The 17,194-nt window shown below is 46.2% G+C and overlaps 1 long non-coding RNA gene across 1 annotated transcript in view; it reads right to left on the bottom strand.

The window, feature by feature from the left end:
• The window catches only part of LOC125457620 (uncharacterized), a 274,204-nt gene that overhangs the window by 96,327 nt on the left and 160,683 nt on the right, over positions 1 to 17,194 (bottom strand). The window contains exon 2 of the long non-coding RNA XR_009446703.1: positions 956 to 1,074. This is a non-coding gene — a long non-coding RNA (uncharacterized LOC125457620). The remainder of the gene's footprint in view (positions 1 to 955; positions 1,075 to 17,194) is intronic.

The following is a 17,194-nucleotide window of genomic DNA, read 5'->3' as shown; positions in this document are numbered from 1 at the left end:
AAGACATCTAAATTTGTTTTTCAATCATCTAAGCAAATGTGTCAACCATATTTTTTCTATTCACATGTGTAAATTATTTCACTCTGACACTGCTTTCTGAACTGAAAAAATCTTATTTAATGCCACCAGTTATTCATTGCAGGAAGACAATTTATCTTGATATGAATACAGCATGGAGTAGCATTAAGGAAGTAGGCAGAGCATCCCGAACTGGCATTACAGAAATTCAGGCCTATGCTGACAGTAGACAAGAGGACAAGGTTATTGCTTTGGCAGCAAGTGACAAGGTGAATGTTGAAAGTCCCAATGAATGAAGATTAGTATTCTGACGTTCATGTCTACCTGCAAATTGTTACAGGCTTATATAAATGGTGAAATATGATTCAGTGTCCTAGTGAATGGCATTGTGACAAACTGTAAACAAGCAGGAATAATTTATAGCGTTTTAAGTCATTTGCACATCCTTTCAGCAGAAATTGTATATCTTTACTGGTAATTCCCCAGTTGGTTATTATAGCTATCAGGCAAAATATCAACTTGTCTATGGATCTCTGGTTCCACCGGCAGAGCTCCTCACTTTTGAGTCAAAAGGTTCAATACCCCTGCAGGTTTTCAGCAAAAAATTCAAGGTTGAAATTCCAACATAGTTATTTGAAGAAATGCTGTACTGTCAGAGGTGCTGTTTTTCAGACGAGATGTTAAACTATGTCTGCTGCTGCTAAAAGATATAAGAAATTAGAGGGCACTATTTTAAAACAGACTAAGGGTATTATCCACGAGAGATAATGGGAACTGCAGATACTGGAGAATCCGAGATAACAAAGTTTGGAGCTAGATGAACACAGCAGGCCAAGCAGCAATGAGGAGCACAAAAGCTGCTTGGCCTGCTGTGTTCATCCAGCTCCACACTTTGTTATCTAAGGGTATTATCCACAATGTCTAGGGCAACACTTACCGCTTGATGAGCAGAGTTGCTGCATTTACGCGATTACAGCAATGACCATACTTCAATGGCTGTGAAGCACTTTGAAATGTCCTTTGGTGAAGAAAGGTGTTACCGCAATCCTCTCAGAGCTATAAAAAAAGGAAGAAGACAAAAAGTAAGCTAACACTAGCCAAACTGAAAACTCACTCTAAATAAATTAGAATGGAGCTAATCGTGAGCAAACAATTTTTCTCATGGGACAAGCAATCCTACCTTTAAAAAAAGCAATTGTAACCTTTTGCAGCAAAAGAGTTCGATTTGTGGCCATGGGATTGCTGCAGAAAAGTGAGACTAATTTAGGTAGTCATGTATTTTTGGCAGTACAAACTCAATGGGCCAAAAGGTCTATTCTGTAGATTTTATGATTCTATACCAACATTCCACTTATAGGAGATACATGTAGAGAAATTTTGTTGCCAGTATTCTAGACAGACTGTATCAGAGATAATGGGAACTGCAGATGCTGGAGATTCCAAGATAATAAAATGTGAGGCTGGATGAACACAGCAGGCCAAGCAGCATCTCAGGAGCACAAAAGCTGACGTTTCGGGCCTAGACCCTTCATCAGAGAGGGGGATGGGGGGAGGGAACTGGAATAAATAGGGAGAGAGGGGGAGGCGGACCGAAGATGGAGAGTAAAGAAGATAGGTGAAGAGGGTGTAGGTGGGGAGGTAGGGAGGGGATAGGTCAGTCCAGGGAAGACGGACAGGTCAAGGAGGTGGGATGAGGTTAGTAGGTAGCTGGGGGTGCGGCTTGGGGTGGGAGGAAGGGATGGGTGAGAGGAAGAACCGGTTAGGGAGGCAGAGACAGGTTGGACTGGTTTTGGGATGCAGTGGGTGGGGGGGAAGAGCTGGGCTGGTTGTGTGGTGCAGTGGGGGGAGGGGATGAACTGGGCTGGTTTAGGGATGCAGTGGGGGAAGGGGAGATTTTGAAACTGGTGAAGTCCACATTGATACCATATGGCTGCAGGGTTCCCAGGCGGAATATGAGTTGCTGTTCCTGCAACCTTCGGGTGGCATCATTGTGGCAGTGCAGGAGGCCCATGATGGACATGTCATCAAGAGAATGGGAGGGGGAGTGGAAATGGTTTGCGACTGGGAGGTGCAGTTGTTTGTTGCGAACTGAGCGGAGGTGTTCTGCAAAGCGGTCCCCAAGCCTCCGCTTGGTTTCCCCAATGTAGAGGAAGCCGCACCGGGTACAGTGGATGCAGTATACCACATTGGCAGATGTGCAGGTGAACCTCTGCTTAATGTGGAATGTCATCTTGGGGCCTGGGATGGGGGTGAGGGAGGACGTGTGGGGACAAGTGTAGCATTTCCTGCGGTTGCAGGGGAAGGTGCCGGGTGTGGTGGGGTTGGAGGGCAGTGTGGAGCGAACAAGGGAGTCACGGAGAGAGTGGTCTCTCCGGAAAGCAGACAGGGGAGGGGATGGAAAAATGTCTTGGGTGGTGGGGTCGGATTGTAAATGGCGGAAGTGTCGGAGGATAATGCGTTGTATCCGGAGGTTGGTAGGGTGGTGTGTGAGAACGAGGGGGATCCTCTTGGGGCGGTTGTGGCGGGGGCGGGGTGTGAGGGATGTGTCGCGGGAAATGCGGGAGACGCGGTCAAGGGCGTTCTCAATCACCGTGGGGGGAAAGTTGCGGTCCTTAAAGAACTTGGACATCTGGGATGTGCGGGAGTGGAATGTCTTATCGTGGGAGCAGATGCGGCGGAGGCGGAGGAATTGGGAATAGGGGATGGAATTTTTGCAGGAGGGTTGGTGGGAGGAGGTGTATTCTAGGTAGCTGTGGGAGTCGGTGGGCTTGAAATGGACATCAGTTACAAGCTGGTTGCCTGAGATGGAGACTGAGAGGTCCAGGAAGGTGAGGGATGTGCTGGAGATGGCCCAGGTGAACTGAAGGTTGGGGTGGAAGGTGTTGGTGAAGTGGATGAACTGTTCGAGCTCCTCTGGGGAGCAAGAGGCGGCGCCGATACAGTCATCAATGTACCGGAGGAAGAGGTGGGGTTTGGGGCCTGTATAGGTGCGGAAGATGGACTGTTCCACGTAACCTACAAAGAGGCAGGCATAGCTGGGGCCCATGCGGGTGCCCATGGCCACCCCCTCAGTCACGGTCGGACATAGAGCAGTTTTTCCGCCGTCTTCGCCTGCATACCTACTTCTTCAACTGGGAACCCAACCCTCCTTCCACTGACCCCTTCACCCGCTTCCAACACAAGTCCTCCTCCTGGACACCACCCCCAGGCCTCCTACCCTCCCTCGACCTCTTCATCTCCAACTGCCGTCGAGACATCAACCGCCTCAACCTCTCCACCCCTCTCACCCACTCCAACCTCTCCCCCGCAGAACGGGCAGCCCTCCGCTCCAACCCCAACCTCACCATCAAACCCGCAGACAAGGGTGGCACAGTGGTAGTATGGCGTACTGACCTCTACATCGCCGAGGCCAGACGCCAACTCTCCGACACCACCTCCTACCGCCTCCTCGATCATGACCCCACACCCGAGCACCAAACCATCATCTCCAACACCATTCATGACCTCATCACCTCAGGGGACCTCCCACCCACAGCCTCCAACCTCATTGTTCCCCAACCCCGCACGGCCCGTTTCTATCTCCTTCCCAAAATCCACAAACCTGCCTGCCCTGGTCGACCCATCGTCTCAGCCTGCTCCTGCCCCACCGAACTCATCTCCACCTATCTGGACTCCATTTTCTCCCCTTTGGTCCAGGAACTCCCCACCTATGTCCGTGACACCACCCACGCCCTCCACCTCCTCCAGGACTTCCAATTCCCTGGCCCCCATCACCTCATATTCACCATGGACGTCCAGTCCCTGTACACCTGCATTCCGCATGGAGATGGCCTCAAGGCCCTCCGCTTCTTCCTGTCCCGCAGGCCCGACCAGGCCCCCTCCACCGACACTCTCATCCGCCTAGCGGAACTCGTCCCCACACTCAACAACTTCTCTTTTGACTCCTCCCACTTCCTACAGACTAAGGGGGTGGCCATGGGCACCCGCATGGGCCCCAGCTATGCCTGCCTCTTTGTAGGTTACGTGGAACAGTCCCTCTTCCGCACCTACACAGGCCCCAAACCCCACCTCTTCCTCCGGTACATTGATGACTGTATCGGCGCCGCCTCTTGCTCCCCAGAGGAGCTCGAACAGTTCATCCACTTCACCAACACCTTCCACCCCAACCTTCAGTTCACCTGGGCCATCTCCAGCACATCCCTCACCTTCCTGGACCTCTCAGTCTCCATCTCAGGCAACCAGCTTGTAACTGATGTCCATTTCAAGCCCACCGACTCCCACAGCTACCTAGAATACACCTCCTCCCACCCACCCTCCTGCAAAAATTCCATCCCCTATTCCCAATTCCTCCGCCTCCGCCGCATCTGCTCCCACGATAAGACATTCCACTCCCGCACATCCCAGATGTCCAAGTTCTTTAAGGACCGCAACTTTCCCCCCACGGTGATTGAGAACGCCCTTGACCGCGTCTCCCGCATTTCCCGCGACACATCCCTCACACCCCGCCCCCGCCACAACCGCCCCAAGAGGATCCCCCTCGTTCTCACACACCACCCTACCAACCTCCGGATACAACGCATTATCCTCCGACACTTCCGCCATTTACAATCCGACCCCACCACCCAAGACATTTTTCCATCCCCTCCCCTGTCTGCTTTCCGGAGAGACCACTCTCTCCGTGACTCCCTTGTTCGCTCCACACTGCCCTCCAACCCCACCACACCCGGCACCTTCCCCTGCAACCGCAGGAAATGCTACACTTGTCCCCACACGTCCTCCCTCACCCCCATCCCAGGCCCCAAGATGACATTCCACATTAAGCAGAGGTTCACCTGCACATCTGCCAATGTGGTATACTGCATCCACTGTACCCGGTGCGGCTTCCTCTACATTGGGGAAACCAAGCGGAGGCTTGGGGACCGCTTTGCAGAACACCTCCGCTCAGTTCGCAACAAACAACTGCACCTCCCAGTCGCAAACCATTTCCACTCCCCCTCCCATTCTCTTGATGACATGTCCATCATGGGCCTCCTGCACTGCCACAATGATGCCACCCGAAGGTTGCAGGAACAGCAACTCATATTCCGCCTGGGAACCCTGCAGCCATATGGTATCAATGTGGACTTCACCAGTTTCAAAATCTCCCCTTCCCCCACTGCATCCCTAAACCAGCCCAGTTCATCCCCTCCCCCCACTGCACCACACAACCAGCCCAGCTCTTCCCCCCCACCCACTGCATCCCAAAACCAGTCCAACCTGTCTCTGCCTCCCTAACCGGTTCTTCCTCTCACCCATCCCTTCCTCCCACCCCAAGCCGCACCCCCAGCTACCTACTAACCTCATCCCACCTCCTTGACCTGTCCGTCTTCCCTGGACTGACCTATCCCCTCCCTACCTCCCCACCTACACCCTCTCCACCTATCTTCTTTACTCTCCATCTTCGGTCCGCCTCCCCCTCTCTCCCTATTTATTCCAGTTCCCTCCCCCCATCCCCCTCTCTGATGAAGGGTCTAGGCCCGAAACGTCAGCTTTTGTGCTCCTGAGATGCTGCTTGGCCTGCTGTGTTCATCCAGCCTCACATTTTATTATCTTCTAGACAGACTGTGCCTGGTGTAAAACACTGAGGGTACATTTGCTTCAGCACCGTTTGTTTTCCAAATTAATCTACAGATAGAAGCCTGGGGGAAGTGCTAGCCATTACCATTAGACTGTTCTGGTCACCATCTTGTAAAATATGAACACATCTCTATTTTTAGTCATAAAGTGAGCAGTCCTAAAGGTGATCCATCCTCAGGGTGTTTTAAGCTGCAATCATTGAGGAGAAAGAGAAAATATCCTTCTGCAGACTGCCATACCCATATTGACTGTTATATCCTCAGTAAGATGACAGGTTGGAGTGAGCTATACTGAGAATTCTTAATTTTTCTTTTACTTTCATGCTTGCTGTTGAAATGTTGGCAATACTGTCAGGGCTGTGATTGCTGTTTATCCCTAGCAGCAATAAAAAGTCATTAGTGTGTCCTTTTCTTCGACTGTAGCAGTCTCTGTCATGGCGGTGCTCCAACAATGTTTTCAATAGAGAATTCCAGTTTTCCTTTGCCCCAATGGCAGTGAAAGAATGATCATAAAGGTCTAAACCAACTTGCTGTTTAAATTGGACAGCGCATGGAGCTAACAATGTTTCTATGATGTTATGAAGATTATTCTTCCCAGTTAAAGAGATTAAAATAAAGGGAAATGCTATAGAAGTAACTTGGTGATTTGGTAACCTATCACTGTGAGCTAAACCAGTCCTATAACCCTATGAAAGATCTGTACTTTTTCAATTTTTGTCTCTTGCACACCTTCAATTTTAACATCTCCACTACTTGAGACTGTGCCATCAGCTGCTGGAGACAATAGCTCTGGAATTTCCATGCTGACCTTCTTTTCATCTTTTCCTATCCTTCCTCACTTATGATGCTCCTTAAATTTAACTCTTTTCTCAGGCTGTAAATCATGTGGACTAATCCGTCCTCTTATATGTCTCAGTATTTAACTTGCTTTCATTCATTAATGGGATGAGGGCGTTGCTGGCAAGGCAGCATTTATTGCCCATCCTGAGTTGCCCAGAGGGGAGTTCAGAGTCGGCAGATTGCTATGGGTCTGGAGTCACATGTAGGCCAGAACATGTAACGGTGGCAGTTTCCTTCCCTAAAGCAAGGTAGGGTGTTTTTTTGCGACAATCAACAATGGATTTATAATCATCATTAGATCCTTAATTACAGATATTTAATTGAATTCACTTTCCACCATCTGCCGTGGTGGGATTCGAACCCGGGTCCCCAGAACGTCGTTCAGGCCTCTGGATTAATAGTCCAGCGATAATACGACTACGGTGTTGCCCCCGCGCCCCCCCCATGATATGATAATATAATATTGTTTAATAATATTGCAGTGAGAAGTTTCTGATCATTTTATACCTGTTTAATGAATGTTTGTTGTTAGCTTGTATCAACAATAATATGTATCAGACTACCATCATGTCAATACATCAGAGATAGAGACGAGTGAATCAAGAAATGTAGTGATAATGTCCCTGTATCAGCAATTCAGAGACTTGGACTAGTGGTCCGGAAACATAAACCTGGGATGTTAAATTTAGCTATAGATTTGAAGGAAAAAGCAATATTAGTAATGGTGACAATATGATTACCAGATAGTACTAAAAGTGAACATATACTCCCCAATGTCCTTCAAACAGTTGGGTTCTGAGGAAGGGCCACCGGACCCAAAACATTAACACTGTTTTTTCCTTCACAGATGCTGCCAGATCTGCTGCACTTTTCCAGCAACTTTGTTTTTGTACTCTGATATCCTAACCAAGTCTGACCTATATGTGGCATGCCACTTACTTGCCAAAAAGGAAGCTCACCAGCATATTCTCAATGGCAGTTATGGGAAGGCGTTAAATGCTGGCTTAAAAGGCAGATGGGTTACAGTCAGGGGACAGAAACGGAACCGGCTGGCAGTGCAAGGATCCCCTGTGGCCATCCCCCTCAACAATAAGTGTACCGTTTTAGATGCTGTTGGGGAGGACGACTTACCAGGGGTAAGCAGTGTGGCACAGGTCTCTGGCACAGAGTCTGTCCCTGCTGCTCAGCAGGGAAGGGGGAAGAGGAGCAGAGCAGTAGTCATTGGGGACTCCATAGTTAGGGGGACAGATAGGAGGTTCTGTGGGGACGAGAGAGACTCATGCTTGGTGTGTTGCCTCCCAGGTGCCAGGGTGTGTGATGTCTCTGATCGTGTTTTTAGGACCCTTAAGGGGGAGGGGGAGCAGCCCCAAGTCATGGTCCACATTGGCACCAATGATATAGCCAGGAAGAGAGATGGGGATTTAAGGCAGAAATTCAGGGAGCTAGGATGGAAGCTGAGAGCTAGGACGAACAGAGTTGTTGTCTCTGGTTTGTTGCCCGTGCCACATGCCAGTGAGGCGAGGAATAGGGAGAGAGAGGAGTTGAACACGTGGCTACAGGGATGGTGCAGGAGGGAGGGTTTTGGATTCTTGGATAATTGGGGCTCTTTCTGGGGTAGGTGGGACCTCTACAAGCAAGATGGTCTTCACCTGAACCAGAGGGGTACCGATATCCTGGGGGGGGGAATTTGCTAAGGCTATTCAGGTGGGTTTAAACTAATTCAGCAGGGGGATGGGCACCAAAATTGTAGTTCGAATATAGAAAAGGTTGAGAGTAAGGAGGTCGGAAATAAAGTTTCAGGGACGCAAGATGGCACCGGCAAGCAAGAAGTTGGTTTGAAGTGTATCTACTTCAATGCCAGGAGCGTCCAGAATAAGGTGGGTGAACTTGCAGCATGGGTTCGTACCTGGGACTTCGATGTTGTGGCCATTTTGGAGACATGGATAGAGCAGGGGCAGGAGTGGTTGTTGCAGGTTCCGGGATTTAGATGTTTCAGTAAGAACAGAGAAGACGGTAAAAGGGAGGGGGTGGGAGGTGTGGCATTATTGGTCAAGGACAGTATTACAGTTGCAGAAAGGGTGTTTGGGGGCTTGTCAACTGAGGTAGTATGGGCTGAGGTTAGAAACAGGAAAGGAGACGTCACACTGTTGGGAGTTTTCTACAGGCTTCCGAATAGTTCCAGAGATGTAGAGGAAAGGATAGCAAAGATGATTCTCGATAGGAGTGAGAGAGACAGGGTAGTTGTCATGGGGGGCTTCAACTTTCCAAATATTGACTGGGAACACTATAGTTCGAGTGCTATAGATGGGTCAGTTTTTGTCCAGTGTGTGCAGGAGGGCTTCTTGACACAATATGTAGATAGGCCAACAAGGGGCAAAGCCAGATTAGATTTGGTACTGGATAATGAGCCCAGCCAGGTGTTAGATTTGGAAGTAGGTGAGCACTTTGGTGATAGTGATCACAATTCTGTTATGTTTACTTTAGTGATGGAAAGGGATAGGTGAATACCACTGGGCAAGAGTTATAGCTGGGGGAAAGGCAATTACGATGAGATTAGGCAAGATTTAGGGAGCATAGAATGGGGAAGGAAACTGCAGGGGATGGGCACATTAGAAATGTGGAACTTCTTCAAGGAAAAGCTCCTGTGTGTTCTAAGTAAGTATGTACCTGTCAGGCAGGGAGGAAGCTGTACAGCGCGGGAGCCGTGGTTTACAAATGAAGTGGAATCTCTGGTCAGGAGGAAGAAGAAGGCTTATGTGAGGATGAGATGTGAAGGCTCAGTTAGGGCACTTGAGGGCTATGAGATAGCCAGAAAAGGCCTAAAGAGAGAGCTCAGAAGAGCCAGGAGGAGACATGAGAAGTTGTTGGTGGATAGGTTCAGGGTAAACCCTAAGGCTTTCTATAGGTATTTAAGGAATAAAAGAATGAAAAAGTAAGATTAGGGCCAATCAAGGATAGTAGCGATAAGTTGTGTGTGGAGTCAGAGGAGAGAGGGGAAGCACTAAATGAATATTTTTTGACAGTATTCACTCTAGAAAACGACAATGTTGTCGAGGAGAATACTGAGATACAGGCTACTAGACTAGGTGGGATTGAGGTTTACAAGGAAGAGGTATTAGAAATCCTGCAAAGTGTGAAGATAGATAAGTCCCCTGGGCCGGATGGGATTTATCCTAGGATCCTCTGGGAATCCAGGGAGGAGATTGCCGAGCCTTTGGCATTGATCTTTAACTTGTCATTGTCTACAGGAATAGTGCCAGACGACTGGAGGATAGCAAATGTGGTTCCCTTGTTCAAGAAGGGGAGTAGAGACAACCCTGGTAATTATAGACCAGTGAGTCTTACCTTAGTTGTTGGTAAAGTGTTGGAAAAGGTTATACGGGATATGATTTATAATAATCAAGAAAAGAATAAATTGATTAGGGATAGCCAGCACGGTTTTGTGAAGGGTAGTTCGTGCCTCACAAGCCTTATTGAGTTCTTTGAGAAGGTGACCAAACAGGTAGATGAGAGTAAGCCGGTTGATGTCGTGTATATGGATTTCAGCAAGACATTTGATAAGGTTCCCCACAATAGGCTATTGTACAAAATGCGGAGGAATGGGATTGTGGGAGATATGGCAGTTTGCATCAGAAATTGGCTTGCTGAAAGAAGACAGAGGGTGGTAGTTGATGGGAAATGTTCATCCTGGAGACCAGTTACTAGTGGTGTACCGCAAGGGTCAGTGTTGGGCCCACTGCTGTTTGTCATTTTTATAAATGACCTGGATGAGGGAGTAGAAGGATGGGTTAGTAAATTTGCAGATGACTCTAAGGTCGGTGGATTTGTGGATAGTGATGAAGGATGCTGTAGGATGCAGAGAGACATAGATAAGCTGCAGAGCTGGGCTGAGAAGTGTCAAATGGAGTTTAATGCAGACAAGTGTGAGGTGATGCACTTTGGTAGGAGTAACCGGAAGGCAAAGTACTGGGCTACTGGTAAGAGTCTTAGCAGTGTAGATGAGCAGAGAGATCTCGGTGTCCATGTGCACAGATCCTTGAAAATGAAAATTGCCGCCCAGGTTGACAGGGCTGTTAAGAAGGCATACAGTGTTTTAGCTTTTATTAATAGAGGGATCAAGTTCCGGAACCAAGAGGTTATGCTGCAGCTGTACAAAACTCTGGTGTGGCCGCACTTGGAGTATTGTGTACAGTTCTGGTCATCGCATTATAAGAAGGATGTGGAAGCTTTGGAAAGGGTGCAGAGGAGATTTACTTGGATATTGCCTGGAATGGAAGGAAGGCCTTATGAGGAAAGGCTGAGGGACTTGAGGCTGTTTTCATTGGGGAGAAGAAGTTTGAGAGGTGACTTAATTGAAACATATAAAATAATCAGAGGGTTAGAGAGGGTGGATAGGGAAAGCCTTTTTCCTAGGATGGTGACGGCGAGCACAAGGGGGCATTGCTTTAAATTGAGGGGTGAAAGATATAGGACAGATGTCAGAGGTAGTTTCTTTACTCAGAGAGTAGTAAGGGAATGGAACGCTTCACCTACAACAGTAGTAGATTCGCCAACTTTATGTACATTTAAGTCATCATTGGACAAGCATACGGACGTACATGGAACAGTGTAGGTTAGATGGGTTTCAGATCGGTTTGACAGGTTGGCACAACATTGAGGGCCGAAGGGCCTGTACTGTGCTGTTATGTTCTATGTTCTAGGTTCTAATACTCACATCTTGTTAGTGGTTATCAAACAAAAACATATCAACTGCTCTGTCCTGGGCCGCGTTTAACAGCTTGTATGTTGTTATGCCTATACCTATCAGACATGTGGTGAATTTCCATCAAACTTCTTAAACTGAGCCTTTTCAGTGCTGAAAGGATTTAAAAGGAGCTATACCATTTTTCACTGAGTGCTGAGCCTTGTTTTTGTAATCGCATTGTAATATTGCTGATTTGATTAAACCTCACGTGACTGATAAGCTCCAAAATTCTTCTGTTGTCAACTCTGCATTAATAATCCTAATGAATGTGAGGGTGTGTAAATGGCAGCAACATCACATGGGTGTTGTTTGCCATTCCTCAGTCCCTATCAATGTGTGGTCTAGATCCTGCTGCAGGCCGGCATAATTGTTTCAGTATGTGAGGAATTACGCTCAGTCTTATTTCTGATGTCATGATGGAGAGAGAGTGAATAAGGTTGGTTTTGATTATCGTAACTTTGAGTGCCAGTATAAATCAAGCTACTCGACTCTTTAGTTTTATTTTGTCACGATCTGGTTTACTAACTACTGTAATCATGTTAGTATACCCTTAAACTTACAAATTGTTCTGTTCCTTTGAGGTCTCAGAGTTGATAAAACTAAATGGATAATGTTAAAGATTTTAGCCTAGAAATTCAGTATGCCAAATAGTCACAGCATGCATCGAAAAGCCACTGCCATCTAAGAGGTAGTTCACCCGAATTGACAATAAATCCGAGCCACTAGCAACTAACACTCACACTGTTTGCCTTAAACCACCAGGACTTATCTGCTGTCCTTGGCCAATAGCCACCAGTCACCACATAGCCAAACTGACTGACAAGCTTGAGGGCCTTTTCTTGTGCCTGCAGCTTATTGGTAATGTATAATTTCCAGTGGCCTTTGATATGGTATCAGAACATGTGACCCAGAGATATAAATGTCCTATTTTCCGCATTACCCTGCGATCACCTGAAGCATGAAACACTACTGCTGTTGGCAATCTATTAACTTTGTATATGTCCAGACAGTCAGAGTCTGAGGAATATAATGTTTGTGCTTCATAGTTAGCTGAAATAAATATTTATTGGATTCTTCATTATCGATATCCATATCGGATTTCTAATGGTATGGGAGATAGTACAAGCATTTTCACACCAGGTATATCAACCTACTCTAGGCAAACAATCACATCAGCCCTACAACTGAGCTCTCTGAATGTGTGCAACTCCATTGCACAAGGATTAAGCTTTGATTCAAGCAAAATTCAATTTCTTGGCCTGTTTATGTAATGTTCCACTCCTATCTCCATCACTTCTCTTCTTTACACATTAACAAGATTTTGTCTAGTTAATGTCAGTCAAAATTTACCATCTATCAGCCCGCCTCTTAGGTTTTCATTCTAACTACCTTCAAAATAGATTCATTGTGGAAATGTGCTGACCTTATTCTTCACTATTTTAATGATACAAATAAGTTTTCATCCAAATGCTCCTCAAAAGCCACACGATGAGTTTTGCTGAGACCATTTCACCTCTAGCTTGAACCATTTTTATCCTGCCTCTAATACAAAAAAGATTTATCGTTAACTGAATTCCAGTCTCACAACTTGTCTTAGGGAATCCTTCCTAAAGAAAGGGCTTACTGGCTGATCTTGTGACAGAACCTTTAGGGAATGTGAATGCTCAATCTTTGCAATTGAGGATCAGTAAATTACAGCATGCTGTGAATTTTCTTCTGCCAAACCTACCCTGCAGTTTTTAAAGAAGAAGGCCTGAATACTAATAAATAATTCATTCGCTGGAGGATGTTATTTCATCAATGTTTGTTGACCTTGCCTATATAACAAGTGAATAAAAATGTAATTAATAGCAAGGCTCAGTGTTGAAAAAAGACAAGAATGACTTTGATTAACTAGGAGGATGAATAATTGCCCTTATGCAGGCTGACGTGGAAGATTGCAGTGTTATAGTACAAATATTTAAATCCCTTATCTGCCTATCCACGGGAGTGGTTTCTACAGTCATTTGCTGGCAGGTCTCTTGTGACAGAATGGCCTCATTTTTTATCATTTATTTCAAAGATGAGAGAGTACAAAATGTAGATTGCTAATTCAGATCCCAAGGAAAGTGATGCATTCCTGAATGAATAGTGTTTTTTTTACCCCAGAATCCCAACCTTGATATTTTGCCGAGGAACTGCAGATGCTGGACAATCTGAGATAACAAGGTGTAGAGCTGGAGGAGCACAGCAGGCCAAGCAGCATCAGAGGAGCAGGAAAGCTAATGTTTCGGATCTAGACCCTTCTGATATTTTGCCGAATTGTTTTTTTTAATATTAAACATAGTGATTCAGTGCTACATATTTTCCCTAACAGTCAGATTTCGAAGATGCTCCTACTTTGGAGTATTTAGCTAAAGATAAACAAAATTGACAATTTACAAAATTACAATTAATCTCAGCAGTGTGTACATTTGTCCCATGTGAAGGTGGTATTGGTAGTTTCCTGATAAGTAGAAAATCTCAAGTTATTAAAGCATAATTTGCCAACCAACAGTTTGTGTGTCACTTGCCACTAACAACAGCAGCTTGATCACATAACATTTCAACTTGCATTCAGAAAGGATATCAAATACAAAATGCCAAGTATCAAGAGATCAGCTCTTCTTCAGATTTGGGCTTTCATGTTCCAGCCAGCTGCAGTCTGCTGATGGTGGAGGACTAAAAATTTAGGTGAGCCACAAATCAGAACTGTGTGGGGCAATGGGTAGTCAGAAAAACTAATGCCTGATATGGTGAGAGATGGGCCTGAAATATCCTGTTGAATTCCAATGGAACCACCTCGTCCTGCTCTCAGAAATCTCCAGAAATGTACCTGTCGATCACTTACTGAACAGCCTCCTATTGCATTTAACACTATGTTTTCAACTGTGTTTGATTATGCTTGTCGGATTACAAATGCTCATGCATTGCTTGATTGCTGAAACCTGTAGGTAGAGTGAGAGAGTCATGTGTCTGACTTCATCCACACTGGAAGTACATTCTAAAGAAGACCTTTTAAGGATATTGGATAGCAGTCATTATTTGATCTAAATGAGTGTAGAATTCCTTTATATTTGAAAATTGCAATAAAGAGATCAGGCATGAGGATCAACATTCGTTTTCCTGGCTGGGAGAAAACTGGGCTAGAGGGTAGTTTGTCCACTATGCATCTTGTCCGCTGATTGTGACTTTAATGGAAATTAAATTAGACTGGATTATGTCATAGGTTTTTTTCTGATTACCAATTTTCTATGTGACTACGAAAATGAAAATATGTTATGACCTGCCCATTGACTTCTTTCAATTACGTCATCAATTGCCAAGTCACGTCGTAAAGTGCCAAAAGGGCTTGGATTTATAAATCGTCTTTCACGATCAAAAGGCACCTTAAAGCATTTTTCAACCAATTAAACATTTTTTGAAGTGTCGCTGCTGTTGCCATGTAAGTAACCTGGCAATCAATTGATACATTAGCAACAATGTGATAAGATCAGATTCTGTTATTTTGATGTTGGTTGATGGATTTATTTTGGCCAAGACCCCAGGAAACCTTCCTGCTCTTCTTCAGATAAATCCTTTCCAACCAGCTGAAAGAACAGGTGGGAACTTAGTTTAACTTAGAAGCTGAAAGACAACATCTTCAACATCAAAACACTGCCTCAGTTAGTGCACCTCGTTGTCAATCTGGACCGTATGTGTTGATAGAGTGCCGATTGAGTCCATTTGTTGGGATTTGGTTTCTATACTAATCTTCGGGGTAAGAACATCTTTGGGGGAGAAACGTGACTAACACAAACTGAAAAAAACACATTTAAAATGGAGCAAACATGAGATTTTGGATGATAGGATGAACATGTAAAATTTCACTATCAAAGTAAGACACAGTATATAACTCAACAAAGGTTGGGCTGTATTTCCCTGAGTCCTGAGACTTCTGCGATTTGACATCTTGGTTCATTGAACTTGATCTCTTGACTGAAAACATGCTTTAAGATTTTAACTCCATTGGTTTTACTCTTTTTGCAGCATAAGGCAGCAAATCTAATTTCCCTCTCCAGCTTAGCTGCAGTTGCTGAAGCTGTTTGCTGAATCCTTCTTCCTCTCTTTTTCTATAGCTGTGGCTGACTGCTCTTCACTTTCTAATATTTTTCTTTCATTTGCCCTAAAGGTGAATGTTAATATTAACCCAGTACCGATACTTGGATTTCTTATGAACATATGAATGACAAGCAGAAATACACTTCTCAACCACACACATCTGCAATGACATTTAATTTGGTTATGGCTGATCTGATTACTCCACATTCCCACACACCACAGCTGAAGCATAACATCCAATATTTGTACTGAATTCCCCTTTCAATAAATGATAGCATCCTATTTGCTTCCCTAATCACATTTGTGATTCATGTGTCATGCACCTCAACATTCAACAATCTCTCTCCATTTAAATAATATGCTCTTCTTTATTCTTCCTGTCAAACTGGACAATTTCACATTTTCCTACACTATCGTTCATTTGCCGGATCTTCACACAATCAGTTAACTCATGAATGTTCTTTTGTAGCCTTCTGATATCCTTACTTACTTTCTCACCGCTGACATCACCCCACCCACCGCTGACATCACCCCACCCACCACCGACATCACCCCACCCACCACCGACATCACCCCACCCACTGCCGACATCACCCCGCCCACCACCGACATCACCCCACCCACCACCGACATCACCCCGCCCACTGCCGACATCACCCCGCCCACCGCTTGATGTTGTTGGTTATCACTAACTCTGCCCCCACAGCCAGCTCCAACCCATCCACCAGCTCAACACCCAGTCCCAGCCCCAAGACCGGCCGGGTATTTACCATCTCCCTCCATACCTTCCCTTCACTGAGGATGAATGATCAGTCCTCAGTAAAGGACTCACCTTCATTCCCCTCCACCCACAGATCAATGAATACCGTTCATGTTTGGACGTCGAACATATTTTCTGCCGCCTCCATCTCACCGCCTATTTCTTAAATCGTGCGTCTCACCTTCCTCTACAGACCCCTTCTCTATCTCTAACACCCCCCATCCTCCTGGACACCACCCCAAAGCCTCCTGCCCTCCCTCGACCTCTTCATTTCCAACTGCCATCACAACATTGATCGCCTCAATATTTCCACCCTTTCAGTCACTCCATCCTCTCCTCTGCCGAAAACAGAGCCCTCTGCTCCAACCCTAACTTCATTATCAAACCTGCAGATGGGGGGGGGGGGCACAGTAGTGGTATGGCGCACTGACCTTTACATTGCCGAAGCCAGACGCCAACTCTCTGGCACCTCCTCCTACCGCCCCTCTATCATGACCGAACCCCACCACCAAAACATCATCTCCCAGACCACTCATAACCTTATCACCTCAGCTGACTTCCTGCCCAAAGTCTCCAACCTCATCATTCCTCAACCCCGCACAGCTGTTTCTGTCTCCTTCTCAAAATCCACAAACCCGACTGCCCCGGTCAAAACATTGTCTCTGCCTGCTCCTGCCCCACTGAACTTATCTCTGCTTTGCTGGACTCTATTCTCTGTCCCTGGTGCAGGAACTCCACGCCTATGTCCGGGACCCCACCCATGCCCTCCACCTCCTCCAAGACGTCCAATTCCCTGGCCCCTAATGCCTCATCTTCACTATGGACATCCGATCCCTGTATACTTGCATTCCTCATGCAGATGGCCTCAAGGCCCTCTGCATCTTCCTCTCCCATAGGCCCCACCAGTCCCCCTCCACTGACACACTGTTCCACTTAACCAAACTTGCCCTCACCCTTAACAACTTCTCCTTCAATTCCTCCCACTTCCTACAGACAAAGGGAGTGGCCATGGGAACCCACAAAGGCCCAAGCTATGCCTGTCTCCTTGTAGGATACGTGGAACAGTCTGTCTTTGCAGTTACACTGGCCCAATCCCCT

The sequence above is a fragment of the Stegostoma tigrinum genome, chromosome 1, assembly GCF_030684315.1.
Source record: "Stegostoma tigrinum isolate sSteTig4 chromosome 1, sSteTig4.hap1, whole genome shotgun sequence".
Taxonomy (NCBI): Eukaryota; Metazoa; Chordata; class Chondrichthyes; order Orectolobiformes; family Stegostomatidae; genus Stegostoma; species Stegostoma tigrinum.
This window is presented reverse-complemented; position numbering and strand designations above follow the sequence as displayed.